The sequence below is a fragment of the Podarcis raffonei genome, chromosome 3 (genome assembly GCF_027172205.1).
Source record: "Podarcis raffonei isolate rPodRaf1 chromosome 3, rPodRaf1.pri, whole genome shotgun sequence".
NCBI lineage: Eukaryota > Metazoa > Chordata > Lepidosauria > Squamata > Lacertidae > Podarcis > Podarcis raffonei.
Genome location: NC_070604.1, coordinates 98335924 through 98349214, shown reverse-complemented (window position 1 = coordinate 98349214; position 13291 = coordinate 98335924). Strand labels below are relative to the sequence as shown.

Genomic DNA, 13291 nt, shown 5'->3' with positions numbered 1-13291 from the left:
TCAGTGGTCTATATATAACAGCTTCTTTTGATCCTCAACACACAATTCCTCTCCCTGGCTGATTTTCTACCCCCCACACTAAATTCCCTAACTGATGCAACACTGGCATACAAGGATTGCTTGGGTAATGCTCTTATTGATATACCAGCAATGTTTGCAGTTATACATGGCATTTCCCCCAGCAATGGGACTCTTCTTTCTTTTCTTTGGCGATCACTCATAGCCAAGTAAAATAGTCTTCCATGAACACGGTCTTAACAGTGAGTCCGTAAGTGACTGTGGAGGCCAATTCTGGATCCACACGTCCTTCCATAGTGGGGACATAGCTTTCCGGGTGGAAGTTGATCACAGTGTGGATTTGCCAAGCGTGCCTTCCTCTTAGCACGTTTCTCCCTTGCATCCTGAGTTTGAGTGTCTTCAAAGCCCATGACACCTTTGGTAAAGGCTGTTTTCCAGTTAGAGTGCTCGCAGGCCAGTGTTTCCCAGTTGTCGGTGTTTATACTACTTTTTTTTAGATTTGCCTTGAGAGAGTCTTTAAACCTCTTTTGTTGACCACCAGCATTACGCTTTCCATTTTTAAGTTCGGAATAAGAGTAGTTGCTTTGGAAGACGATAATCAGGCATCCACACAACATGACCAGTCCAACGAAGTTGATGTTGAAAAATCATTGCTTCAACACTGGTGTTCTTTGCTTCTTCCAGTATACTGGCATTAGTTCGCCTGTCTTCCCAAGTGACATTTTTCGGAGACACCCTAAACACAGCAAATTGCACCAAGAAATGGCAAAGTCTTGTGAGAGATGCATATTAAAAGCCACTTAACGCATAACAGGTATCCTTTAACAGACTTTAGCCACCTGGTGCTTGCTCAGAAATGGTGGTAAAAAAAAGATGATGAGGTGGTTATCACCTATGGAAGTGAAAGCTATGAAAAAACTTAACATGGAGGCAAAATGGCCAAAGTATTGTGAAATTTTGGAACAGGAAGGTGACAAGCTGAAATTGCAGAGTTATGAGAAGCTCAAAGGGAAGGTGCGAGACTGGTTACATTATTTTCAAATAAGAGAGGTTTATAATCAAGATAAAAAAAATGGTTTCCAGGTGGAATAATCAAAGCTGGAAACAGAATTGTTGGAACCCAATGCTAAGATATTGTCAAGAATGTATAATTTGCTGTTGAAATGGAGTACTGAGGAAGAAACGGTAAAATCTGCTATGATTAAATGGGCACAAGATATTGGTCATAATATTTTGTTTGCCGACTGGGAGCAGTTGTGGACCACTGGGATTAAATTTAGGGCATGTAATGCCTTAAGAGAGAATATTATGAAAATGATGTATAGGTGGTACATGACCCCAGTCAAGCTTGCAAAAATATACCATTTGCCCGGTAATAAATGTTGGAAATGTAAGGAGATTGAAGGTACATTCTTTCACCTTTGGTGGACGTGCCCGAGGATTAAGGCTTTCTGGGAGATGATTTATAATGAAATGAAAAAGGTATTTAAGTATACTTTCGTGAAGAAACCAGAGGCCTTTCTCCTGGGCATAGTCGGCCAATTGGTGCCAAAGAAGGATAGAACTTTTTTTATGTACGCTACAGCAGCAGCAAGAATACTCATTGCAAAGTATTGGAAGACACAAGAATTACCCACCTTGGAAGAATGGCAGATGCAAGTAATCGACTATATGGAAATGGCTGAGATGACTGGCAGAATCTGAGACCAGGGAGAAGAGTTGGTGGAAGAAGATTGGAGGAAATTTAAAACTTATTTACAGAAGTATTGTAAAATGTATGAATGCTGATGACATTGAATTAAAATGAAGGGGTTCTAGTAATAAGAGATAAAAATTTGAAATTTGGGAGGTAAAATAAATAAGGATAAAGTAGTAGGATACGAATTTGCTGAACTAATTGTTAAAAAGGGATATAAAAAAGGGAGGCGTGAGGAAGTCAGGAAAATAAGTTAATTGAAGATGAATAATTGGAAAAGAGTGATTTGTGTTTTTCTTATTCTACTTTTTGAGTGTTGATTGTCTTTTTTTGTTTTCTTGTTAAATGTTTGTATTTTATGTATCATGAAAGTTTGTATTGTTGTGTTTTATATTTTCTTTGTGTTTTTATTGTTCTACTTTTTTATTGTTAAACTTAATAAAATATTATTTAAAAAATAAAAAAAATAAAAAAGATGATGATCTCCCATTCACTTCTAACACAGTCTAGCTATTATTATTTACAAAAATTAATATCCTGCCTTTCTTCAGTGAAAGTCAAGGCAATGTACCTAGAGCTCTCTGACAGTTTCTCTTCCAGACACCGATCAACTTTGGTGATTGTGCTGCATCATGTGTCTTTGCACCACTGCCTGGGAAGAGTAACCTGGGAGCTTCATTGAACATACTTTTAAAGAACTCTTATGCCATCTTAACAGTCATGGATTCCTCCAAAGAATATTGGGAACTGTAATTTGTTAGGCTAGTGGGAACTGTAGTTCTGGGTGGGGTCTCCTAAGAACTCTTAGGACCCTTCCCAAATGACAGCTCCCAAGAATTAGGAGACACCACACAGAGCTCCAGCTCAAAGCATCCTTAAGAAATTAGGTTCACAGGATTCTTTGAGTATTTAGGTTTAGGGTCATGCATTTCGGAAATGAGCTTCACAGAACTGGGAAAAAAATAACAGCCAGTGTGGTGTAGTGGTTAAGAGCGGTGGACTCGTAATCTGGTGAACTGGGTTTGCGTCTCTGCTCCTCCACATGCAGTCTCCTCACTCCACAAGGCTGGGTGACCTTGGGCCAGTCACACTTCTCTGAAGTCTCTCAGCCCCACTCACCTCACAGAGTGTTTGTTGTGGGGGAAGAAGGGAAAGGAGAATGTTAGCCGCTTTGAGACTCCTTCGGGTAGTGATAAAGCGGGATATCAAATCCAAGCTCTTCTTCTTCTTCTTCATGATATTTTTTTTCTTTTGCAAATATTCCTATACCACCAACATAAAAAAGGAAGGTGGTGAACAGCATAAAATCACCAATAAAATCACATCCATTAAATAAAATAAGAAATCAATGTCCACTCATGCCTGATACCACTGCTCCCCACCCCTATAGCTAAACTAATAAGCCAGCAAAGGTTACTAGCCTGCAAAAACGTATTATTAGCCTGGGATCAAAGGGCATGTGGCTGTTGCATCCTTATCACACTGCCTTCCCCAAGCTGCTGGGGAATCAGATCCGATCCGATCAGATCAGATCCCAGCTTCACAAAGCAGTGCAGGGCTGGCTCGGGGAGGGTGGTGGGAGCGGCGTGCCCCCCAGAAAACTGTACCCGAGGCGATTGCCCCCCAGCCCCCTCCCCACGCTACACCCCTGGAGTACCAGCTGCTGAAAACCAAAGGAGGCAAGAGTGCTTGGATTCTGCTTCTGGGTTTCCTCTGCTTGGCCACTGTGAGAACAGGATGCTGGACTAGATATGGGCCATTGGCCTGATCCAGCACACTCTTCTTATAATTATTCCTCACACAACAAATACTGCGACTGTGAGCAGCAAGTGAGCAGCGGGAGAAGCCAGTGGAAAAGCAGCCCAATGTTCTGAAGATGTTTTTAGCGTCTTTATTCCAGCAAAGTCTACTTGTCTGGAGTAAATGGGAAGCCGGACCTTGTGCATTTGTGGCTACAACTACTTTCTTCAGTTTAAAGCCAAGTTCACGAAGGAGCACTGATTTCTTTCTGAGGATCCACAAGGAGCGTTCCTTAAGACCAGGGGTCAGCAACGTAAGGCCCATGGGCCAGAAGCAGCCCACGGAAGTCGTTTGACCAGCCCACGAGCAGCCCCCGAACTGAGCTGCCCACTCTCGCGCTGCACTAAACTAGCACAGCGCGGGGACTCGCTTCTGTGACGCCGAAAATTGCGTCTACGCATGTGCAGATGCAGAAAATCACGGGCGCTCGTGATCCGACCCATGGAGGGATCTCTGCGGGACCGATCCGGCCCAGGCAAGATAAACCTTGCTGACCCCTGCTTAAGACCATCCTTTGAAGCAAAGGAATGTTATGTATTCCATCAAGCCTTCCAGTATTAGGGCATTAAAAAAAAGTGTTTAGTGATTGAAAGCAAGTACATTAGCTTTTTGACAAAGAAGCTTATGATGACAGTCCTCCATAATAGCTTTTCTATTACTGTAGATCACAATGCTTAAGGTTTGTTTTTTATTAATGCAAATGATATGAATCCTGAATATCAACAGGTCATAGCAAATAGCTTTCCGCAGCGTTTGGACACTGAAACAGTCATAATATATTTTTCTCTCCCATTTTCATGTAATACTGCTGTAAGACCACAAGAGGAGAGCAATTTTTAATTCACACTTGTGGGTGTTCAAAAGCCACTTTAAAAAACAAACACCCCCCCAAAAAAACTCCTTTCCCTTTTTAATTTGGTTTCTTTCCTCAGAGATGCCAAGACGTAGACTGTCATGACAGATGGGTTGAGATCGGAGAGATATGGTACACAACATTTCAGAAGCAGCAAATCACTGCTTCATAATACCTTCTAAATATGCCCACAGACTGCCTGTGATGCTGAATAAAGGCAAACTTATAGAGAATATGGGCAAAACTTTGCTATGTTTCCCTCCCTCAAAAAAAATCAGAGTTGGGGGTGGGTGGCGGGATGGTGACACAAACAGATCCACTCAGTGTGATCACGGATTCATGCAAATGTCTACTGAACGTTTTTGGTACAGGAGTGAAAACCCTCTTCCTCTTACCATTGTGAGGTAAGTGGTGAAAAAGGCTAATGTGTGGATGTGACCATTTAGGATGGAGGCAGGGGGGCGACAAATAACAACACTTTGGAGGTCCCAAGCCGCAAGGTGTTTAGATTGGTCTCAACTAGGGCCAGGGCCTTTTCAGTACTGGCCCCGACTTGGTAGAACGCTCTGTCACAAGAGACTAGGGCCCTTCAGGACTTGACATCTTTCCACAGGGCCTGCAAGACAGAGCTGTTCCGCCTGCCCTTTGATTTGGACTCAGTCTGACCCTTATGTTTCCCTCCCATTATGCTTTTGATTCATGGGCTACTGTTAAAATGAGGCTGCATTTTAAATTGTATTTTAACTCGTATTTTAATAAACTGGTTCTCTCCCTCCCTCCCATTATGTTTTATTGTAATTTTATTGGTATTAGCCGCTCTGAGCCCGGCTCTGGCTGGGGAGGGCGGGGTATAAATAAAAATTTATTATTATATTATTGTTATAACTGACAATTAAATGCCATGATGGCTAGAGTCCTTTGAGGCTGGTTGGTGTGGCGAAGGCAGGGAGATCAAGTGGAGCCAATGTCAGGCAAAGCCAACTATGTCTGGTTTTATTCCCGTCGCCTTCCTTGCTAAGTTCTACAAGGGCAATACAACAGAGGAGGACTCAGTGAACAGGCAGAGACACTTTATGGAGTCATTGTAAGTCAGAAAGCAGGAAAGTTGGGGGCTGGCTGAGTGCAGAATGAGATGGGCGGGGCCCCATTTTCTCAGGTGGACCAGCCTCCACCGATTCAATTTTGTGGGTCTTTTCCATTCAATCAATCAAATTTAAAGTACCAAACAGCTTGCCTCTCAGCCCACCTGGCTCTCGTGCACTTTTTACCAGGCAGAGGGCCTTCTCAGTAGTGGCACCTGCCCTGTGGAAGACCCTCCCGCCAGATGTCAAAGAGAACAACAATGAGCAGACTTTTAGAAGACATCTGAAGGCAGCCCTGTTTAGGGAAGCTTTTAATATCTGGTGAATGATTATATTTTAATGTTTTGTTGGAAGCCGCCCAGAGTGGCTGGGGAAACCCAGCCAGATGGGTAGGGTATAAAATAATAATAATAATAATAATAATAATAATAATAATAATAATAATAATAATAATTAACTTGCTTGGTGAATATGCCCCTCCCTTGGAATTATACAATGCCACCCCTATTGGCGGGGGGGAGGGGGGTGCCTGACCCCCTGAGCTGTCCATGGAGGGAGCCATCTTTCCCTACGCAATTCCATAGCAATGATATATCATTCACAATCACATACCATCCATGTCCAGGGAGAGGCATTTTCACCTGGCAAAATTTCAAAGCACGCAGCAACCAGGCAGGCTTGCAGCCAAGTCATGCAGCCCTTTTTAGATAATAATAATTAATAATAATAATAATAATAATAATAATAATAATAATAATGTGGGGAAGGAAGGTTCAGTCACATTCTGAATGGGAGGGGTGAAAGACTAGAGATGCTATGGTGGACTGGTTCTCACCAATTGCTGCTGCTATGAAGGGTCATTTTGTAAACATTTAAACTCACATTTAATTGTCACAAACTGTACTCTCTGCAGTCTATTCCCTGGCCAACTGCGCTGCCGAGGGCAGCCCCAGCTTGCTTAAATGCCCAGGGAACGGACCTGAGGAAAGAATGCATCCCTGAGGTGCACTTGCCAAGCCCTGGCCTCCAGGTCGCCGCAGATTGGCCAGTTTAAACTGTGGGCCTGACGGTGCCCTCGATGTTCCATGATGGCTGAGAGGGAGCAGAAACAGCTGCGGGGCAAAGGAAAGTGTGTGTGTGTGTGAAATTGTGTGTATATATAACTAATACAGTGGTACCTCTGGTTACGAACTTAATTTGTTCCGGAGGTCCGTTCTTAACCTGAAACTGTTCTTAACCTGAGGTATACCACTTTAGCTAATGGGGCCTCCTGCTGCCGACGCACAATTTCTGTTCTCATCCTGAAGCAAAGTTCTTAACCCGAGGTACAATTTCTGGGTTAGTGGAGTCTGTAACCTGAAGCATATGTAACCTGAAGCATATGTAACCCGAGATACCACTGTACTTCATATATGTGTGTGTGTGTGTGTGTGTGTTTGTGTGTGTGTGCACTTTTAAGGTGCCACAAGACCCCCAAACAGTGGCGGAGCATATGCCCACGCTGCCCAGGGCGGGCGCCCTTCCGAGGAGGGCATGGCGTGCTCCTAAAGTGGGACGTGGCATGGAGGGTGCCCTCCCAGGTGTGGGATAGACGCTCGGGTGCCCGGAGTGGCACGAGCACCCTGCAGCCGGGGGCAGAGCAAGCTGTCCATCATGGACATTCAGCACGCTGTCCGCCCACGACTCCCAAGTCTCCTCCAAGCAGTCAAAATGAAGTGGGAAGTGGGGAATGCCGCCGGCAAAGCGGCGCAGCTCCCCCCCCTTACCCCGATGGCTTGGGGGTAGGTTTGGGAGTTGCAGGCGTGCGGTGCGCCAAATTTCACCCCCCCCCTCAGTGAGGGCATCCGTGGCTGTCTGCCCCCCCTTCCTACGCCCCTGCCCCCCAAAGCCTCAAGTTAGGAATGTGCAGTGGGGGAATACTTTGAGAAATGCTGTCAGTTTTCCCTGGAACTGCCTCAGATACTTTGCTGGCATAAGAACTGTGCTTAAAATGTTGCTTTGAGTGAGATCTGATAACAATATACAGACGACAAGCCCGGCTCCTCCTCCTGTTCAGAAATGCCACTAACCTTGCTGAAATTCTTTCCATCCCTCCAAAATTTGCCTAGAGTGGCTGTCTCTCGCTTTAGAGGCCTGGTGTGACCCCCCAGCAAATCCCACCACCCCACCCCCCACCGAAAGAGCAGCAGCAAAAATAAAATAAAAATAAAGTCAAGGCAGAACTTAGTGCCATAATGGGGAGGCCACTTGCCCCCTTCCCATCGGATTGATAGTTTGATGAGCAGAGGGTAGACAGCAATCCTCTCCACACAGATAAACTGAGAAGATAAACTTGTGTGCTGTGAGTGTGAGTTGGCCACACTTACCCCTGGCACACACAGCCCTGGTGGCTTGGCCAAGGGTGAAAGTTTAGCCACAGACATCCTCCATGTTTTTATTTTTCACTTTTGCACTGAGTGAAATTGCAGTGGTCGGCGCCACCTAAAATTGTGCAGTGGAATGGCTAGAGTGTCAGAATAAGACCTAGGAGACCAGGGTTCAAATGCCCACTCATCCAGGAAATTCGCTGGGTGACCTTGGGCCAGGCATAGTCACACAGCCTAACCTACCTCACAGGGTTGTTGTGGGGATTAAATAAGGATGGGGAGAACCATGTGCGTTGAAGTGGCATTTGCCTATTCGTTTAGAGCCTGTCTGTACAGGGGGGAAAGAAAGAGTTAAAAATGTAGACCAATAGGAAAGCTGGAGGCGGAGCCTACATGTGTATAATAGGGCTTAGCCCGAGGTTTGTTAGAGTTGTTGGTGGGTTGGTTGTAGTGGGTTGGCTGGTTGGGAAAGGCAGTTGGAGAAGCAGTTGGCAGGCAGTTGGAAATAGAGAGACAGGGCAGTGGGTTCTTGAGTGAGGGGAGGTAGAAGAGATAGAGAGAGGAAAACAAGACTAAGAAAGTAAAGAGTAACAACGTTTGGAATGCCGGAAAAGTTTGTTTGTGTCTGAAATAAAATACACTCTTCTTTATTAATTGAGAACCTGACTGAGGCTGAAGTGATTTTACCGGGGAGGACCTGGTTGGTGGCAGCGGATTAGTGGTCAATAGTCCGTGAGGCGACCAGGGGCTCCGTACGAACACCTTGATTAAAAACTGATTAATCGCTAGTTAAGAAAGTCAACGCCTATGCATATTAGTTTGCACAAGTTTGCATTTCCCTGTATCGTTCTCGGGAGTAAGGAGTTTAAGGTTTCCAGCCTTTATTATTGGGCTCCAAAGAAACAGTTCTAGAGTTGAGCCAGGTGTTGAAAGGCACACATACACCCTTGCGTGGCTCTGTCATATTCTTTGGCCATGTGAGAAAATGACCCCCACCGCTGCCCTGCTCCCTTTTGGAATCCATTCAGCTGTCAAATCAATTCCTTTCTCTGTTTTCGTATTGTTAGCCAAGAAGACAAGGATTCCCTCACAACGTAGCTTTTTAAAGTCTGGTCGCTGATTGAGCTTTCATCAAATAAGAGGCCTGAAGAGAGTTAAGATTTAGATGTTTCAGGGCTTCTCAGGAGAAAGAAAAGGAGGGCGAAGAGAAAGCTGTGGACGGCAGTTACAAAGGTAAAGGTTAATTCCTCTTTTTTGGGGGGCAATCCAATCTGTTTCCCTATCTAAAACTTCATGTGAAAAACAGGTACATCAAGTAACTGTTTTCAATACACATTTTCCCTTGCAAAATGTAAGTTTTTGGCAAAAACACATTCCTCAGTTTGCTTCATGGTTACATCCACACCGTCCATTTAAAGCACTTGCCCAAGGAATCCTGGGAACTATAGTATGCTAAGGGTGCTGGGAATTGCAGCCCTGTTTGGGGTAATGTACAGTTCCAGGATTCTTTGTCGAAAGCCATGTGATCTGAAGGGATTCTGTGGACGTGACCATCTCTTGCCAAGCTGTCAATATACTTCTGGGCCAAGTTAAGGGTTTTGTTACTAGTTTACAAAGCTCTAAGCTATTTGGGACCAGGATACCCAAGACATTGCCTTCTCTCCTCCAGATCCATCTGATGATCCAGAGCATCAGGTAAGGTCCTTGAGTGGTCCTTGGGTGGTACCTGCTCTACAGGTTTACCTGACAGCTACTCGAAGGAGAGCTTTCAGTGTTTTAGATACTGGCCTGCAGAATACGCTCTCATTTGCATAACTAACCAATGGAGAGACCAAGGTGTTTTTCTTTTCTCAAGACTTAAGCCTGAATTAGCTGAAACCAACTGGGGAAGAGGCACAGCTTAGTGGCAGAACATCTGCTTTGCCTGCCAAAGGTCCCAGGTTCATCTCCAACTAGGCCTGGGAGAGTCAGGGTAGACAGTGCTAACCTTGGAGGATCGTTCTGGTCTGGCTTGGTATAAGGCAGCCCGAGATGTTCCTAGATAGAATCCAGCATAGCTTGTGAGATTTTGTAATTAATATTAAATTTCCATGTTCCAATTCTTGTGATTTATTTGTTGCATTCGTATCCCATTTTTCCTCCAAGATGCTCAAGGCGGTGAGCAAAAGATGATCCCATTTATACAAAAACCCACTCTGTGAAGCAAGTTGGATGGAGAGATGCAACATAACCCACAGCCACCCAGGGATCGTTGCGGTGGAGCACAGCAGGAATTTGAACCTGGGTTCAATGTGAATATTTAGGTGGATTTGAAAACATTCCTGTTCACCCAGGCATTTGATGGCTGGAAGATCTTGTTACTGGCAACCTTGAAATTATTTAGTGGTGAGGATATTTGATCGTTCCTAAAAGTTTTTACAATCTTTGTATTGTTTTTCTTGTTCGCTGCCCTATCTCTTTATCTGCTTATTTTTCTGTCCGCTATGACATGCTATCCACTATGACATACAGATCTGACCACCATCATCCCCCTTTGTTTATGAATCACCAAGGCTAAGAAACCAGTCCTGTTGAGGTCAACAGATTTCCTTATTATCAAAAAGGAACATAAAGAAGAAATATGAGAGTAAATGATGCTCTGGATCCTGACAAGCTTGACAATGCCTGTCTTTTGACATTTTATTTTTATAGGTCCCATTGGACTCTTAATGCTCTTTGCTTCTTTATATATATATTACGGCAACACGGACACACACACACACACACACACACACATTTGATTAATATTTTATGGCTACCTGGGTTGCCAGCAGCTCTCATAAATTTCATGGAGGGCTATTTCTGAGGGATATTAATGTGAGAATTCCCTGTTGTTGAGGAACAGTATCAATCACTTAAGCATCAATACCTACATGCCAAAAGATGTATCGCTACAACATCTTTAAAGAGTCCTTTACAACTCACATCTTCCAAGTGCCACTTAGGCTGTTGATGAATGATCTTTGAGGTGATCTTTCTCCTTGACCAGCATGGGTTAATATCCATGTGAACATTTCTGCATTGACATCCTGAAAGAGACCACCAAGCTGAATGCAGCTCCCCAGTTATGCATAGGGTGAGGTCTGCCAGATGTCTGACATACCCCTGACAAGCTGACAACCTTGTTGGGGTGGAGGTGCTTCTCTGACCTCCTGGCAATTCTGCTATGTTTGTTGTTGTTCTTGTTGTTGTTGTTGTTGCTGAGTCATTTAGTCGTGTCCGACTCTTCGTGACCCCATGGACCAGAGCACGCCAGGCACTTCTGTCTTCCACTGCCTCCCGCAGTTTGGTCAAACTCATGCTGGTAGCTTCGAGAACACTGTCCAACCACCTCGTCCTCTGTCGTCCCCTTCTCCTTGTGCCCTCAATCTTTCCCAACATCAGGGTCTTTTCCAGGGAGTCTTCTCTTCTCATGAGGTGGCCAAAGTATTGGAGCCTCAGCTTCAGGATCTGTCCTTCCTGTTTACTCCCAGGTAAAGTATAAGGTTGCAGCCTTAGAAATGCGGTCTTGAGGGAAAATAGATTTTGGAATGTATGTTTGGTGAGAAACACATGATCAAAATACTTTTTTTTTTTAATGCAGATTTTGCGGGAGGCAGTGGAAGACAGGAGTGCCTGGCGTGCTCTGGTCCATGGAGTCACAAAGAGTCGGACACGACTAAACGACTAACAACGACAACAAAAAGGTGGAAACAGGACAGAAGAGGCTTGTAGGAAATGTCCGCCCCTACATAGTTCACAAGTTGTGCAGGCGCACTGGCTCATGATAATTTCCGGTCAACAACAATGTTGAAAGGCAACCAAATTTCAAATTTCCCTCTCCCTCCATTTTGTCTTCGTGGAGCTTTGAGCTTGTGAAAGATGCAAACCAAATTGGGGAGCGAAGATGCAGTGCTTTGTTCTCTGGGGAATTTACCTCAGCAGAAGCAACTGGAGAGTTCACACTTCTCCAAAGTGCTGCACCAGCACCAGCTGAGTTGAGTTGAGGAGGAAAAAGGGAGGAGGGGTTTCTGTCTCCAAACTATTTCAGTCCTGGCCACCGTTCACTTTTGCTGAGTATGCCAAATATGATGGCTGATTGAATCCCTTGGAAGTTACATTGGAGACCACCAAAGACTTGATGAACATCAAATAGCAATTAGGCTGTGAACCTTTGGTTACACTCAAGCTGAGCTGAATTTCAGCCAAAAAACTGAAGGATGGGAAGCTATACGTCCCATTACCCATCTCTAGAGTCATTCAGTTTCCCAAGACAGAGCGCGGGTCTTCCCCACCAAGAGCTAATCATTAGTTCAGTGAGATTCCTTCTGGGATTATAACAGAGACAAGTGGTCCTACAAGTAGTCTCCTTTTTATCCAGTTGCTTATATTGTGGAAGTCTAAAATAATTAGTCTGCTGTAATGAGAGACCTGTCCCTCTTTTTCTCCTTTTTACAATCTTAAGTTCACTTCTCCACATTTCCACATCAGTTTGCATTTAAAATCCTCTTTAAAATTTCTCAGCAATTTAGCCAAGTATTTTTGTGTGTGTGTGCAAGCACTATCTTTCTATTATAATGTATTTTAATAAGCTAATTTCAGTAACATGCACATTTTATCCTAGCATATCCTGCCCATTACATGACTGGAGACCTGCATTGCAAAATATGATGGATGTGTTTCAGTTCATGTAATGATTCAGGAAGCGTGGATTTGGTAGGTTCGCCTTCAAATGCAAACAGAACTGAATTTCTCCCCAATTCCTGTCTGCCTGCAACACAGAATACTGCCCAAACTCCCTTCAACTATAATTGCCCTGAGATCATTGGATGAATTTCTGGCTCTTCTGTCGGTAACTAAATTTGCACTTAAATTTCACCTCCCAAGATTCATTACACGAAAGTGTGACTGTTTAAAGTGGTTTGGCACACTGCTTTAAAATTATACAATGGTACCTCAGGTTAAGAACTTAATTCGTTCCGGAGGTCCGTTCTTAACCTGAAACTGTTCTTAACCTGAAGCACCACTTTAGCTAATGGGGCCTCCTGCTGCTGCCGCGCCACCGGAGCCCGATTTCTGTTCTTATCCTGAAGCAAAGTTCTTAACCTGAAGCACTATTTCTGGGTTAGCGGAGTGTGTAACCTGAAGCGTATGTAACCTGAGGTACAGTGTAGTGTGAATGGGGCCTAGAAAACTAGCAGACTAGAGCTTGACCTCAGTTTACCTCTCTATGCAGTGTAGTGTTGCCCAGTCAGAAACATCCCAGAAGCTGAGATTTCATGGCCCAAACCTGAGACCTAGGGGTAGCTGCTGGTGATGTTACAGGAGTGGGCTGGAGATGGAAGTTATATGAGCATGGAAGGCAGGACATATACACACACACACACACACACACACACTTAAAGGGACTATGAAATAATTTAAATCTGACTCCTGCTGAACCAGAGCTTGCAAGCTG

The 13291-nt window shown here is 44.3% G+C and overlaps 1 long non-coding RNA gene across 2 annotated transcripts; it reads left to right on the top strand.

The window, feature by feature from the left end:
* Positions 1–7944: 7944 nt before the first annotated feature.
* On the top strand, positions 7945–12990 carry LOC128411143 (uncharacterized). 2 transcript variants are annotated; one of them, XR_008329706.1, is made up of 4 exons: positions 7945–8428; positions 8883–9048; positions 9961–10200; positions 12458–12990. It is a non-coding gene; the product is annotated as an uncharacterized LOC128411143 (long non-coding RNA). The 2 variants fall into 2 exon arrangements; XR_008329705.1 differs by lacking the exon at positions 12458–12990 and adding an exon at positions 11438–12430 and having other exon boundaries at positions 7946–8428.
* Positions 12991–13291: the final 301 nt, after the last annotated feature.